Raw genomic sequence first — 1,698 nt, 5'->3', positions numbered from 1 at the left:
TTGTGATATTATTATCCCTGGGATGCAAAAGGCATTGTATTATTAATTATTAATTAATTATTATTAATTATTAATTGTATTATATATGTCAGTTGCCTTGGAAGAAAGTGTAGAGAAAGATTGTTTTTACACATTACGACAAATAAAATTCAATCTTTACAACGGTGGGCACGTAACGCAGAATTCCGAGCGCGATGCACGGCATTCCTTATCACTGCGCAGGCTCAGTATGTTTCCCGCGGGCTCACAGTCTGGAGCATGCGCAGTGGGAGCTATCCTGAGAAGCTGTCGCTCTTTTCCTCGGCTCCACAAAAGGTAATAATGAGGCGGAACTGAGGAGGCGATAGACCGGGCGGTTAGATGGGGAGGCTTTCTAAACACTTTGTGGATGCGACAGACCCTGCATAAAGAAGCTATCTGCGCCCGTTTCACAAAACGGGACAAATCGAGGCTCCCTCTCAACGGCAGGCCGCGGGTAACACCCGCCATCTTTGTAAGAGGCAAAGGGCAGCATGGCGCATGTGCGGTCATCCTGGGCCAGGAGAAAGAATGTTGTGAATGTCTCTGCTGCACTGAAAGGGATGGAGTTTATAAACTGCTTTTGCAGGGAGTGAGGAGGGGAGGATTTACACACAGCATACTCCAAATAACAGAAATATTTGTCTTTTCTGAAGTTCTGTCCTGGACTGACTGAGATGGCTTTTGTGAACTTATTTTACAGCATGTTAGAAGAGGATTTACAGAGTGCAAACTCAAACCACATAACATACCAAGATCTGAGTGTGCCACTTTATTCATTATTCATTCAGCACTGGATACTGTTGGCCTTTCAATGTGAGTATTGAGCAAGATAAAAGTTACAAAATTCCTTCCTTATATCTCCCAGTAACTATTGCCTAGTATCTTAAATCTGTGTCTCTCTCAGTTTTACTGTTGGTGAAGAGGAACAGCAGCTCTTTGTCTACCTTATTTAAACCTATTATAAACCGAGACACTTTATAAACCGAGCAAAACAAACACAATCAACTAGGCAATCTCATCAATATCTGTGATTTAAACACAACCTTCTTCGTTTATAACCTCCACTCTCGCCGATTCACAGACACCCATAAGGGATATATTAAACGGAAAATAAAATTAATGTAAATTTTCAGTTCAATTAAACAGTTTCAAACAATTGATATCGAGCCTTTGTGCAATCCTTGGATAATGAGTTGTCCACAGACACATGAAAATTGAGGGAATTTCAAAGTCAGCAGTGAATGTAACAGTTTCAGCAAGCTTCCATAAATATTATCTTATTTCCTACGTTGCATTCCTCAGACCATTCAACAATTTGATAACTGGATAGAAATTGAGAGACACAGCAGCCAGTCCAAAAGCTTTCAAAATCACTGCTCCTCCTTGACCTTTTTGAACTGCTGCAGTCTGTGGTGAAGCTCTGCCCAGATTGTTGTTTGGTAAGGAGTTTCAGGATTTTCATTCAGTGGTAATAAGGTAGTGCTGATATCTGTATTAGTTGCAGTCATTTTGTTTTAATATCCCACCATGAACAGAATAGAAACATGGAAAATAGGAACAGAAGTAGGCCATTGTGTCATTTGATCCTGCTCCCCTATTCGGTATGATCATGGCTGATTTTTGAACCAGCAGCCTTTTCCCACTTTCGACCCACATCTTTTGATCGCTTTAGCCCTC

This window comes from Rhincodon typus, chromosome 8, assembly GCF_021869965.1.
Source record: "Rhincodon typus isolate 14 chromosome 8, sRhiTyp1.1, whole genome shotgun sequence".
In the NCBI taxonomy this organism is placed as follows: Eukaryota; Metazoa; Chordata; class Chondrichthyes; order Orectolobiformes; family Rhincodontidae; genus Rhincodon; species Rhincodon typus.
The sequence above is the reverse complement of the archived record's forward strand: the minus strand, read 5'-3'. Positions refer to the sequence as shown.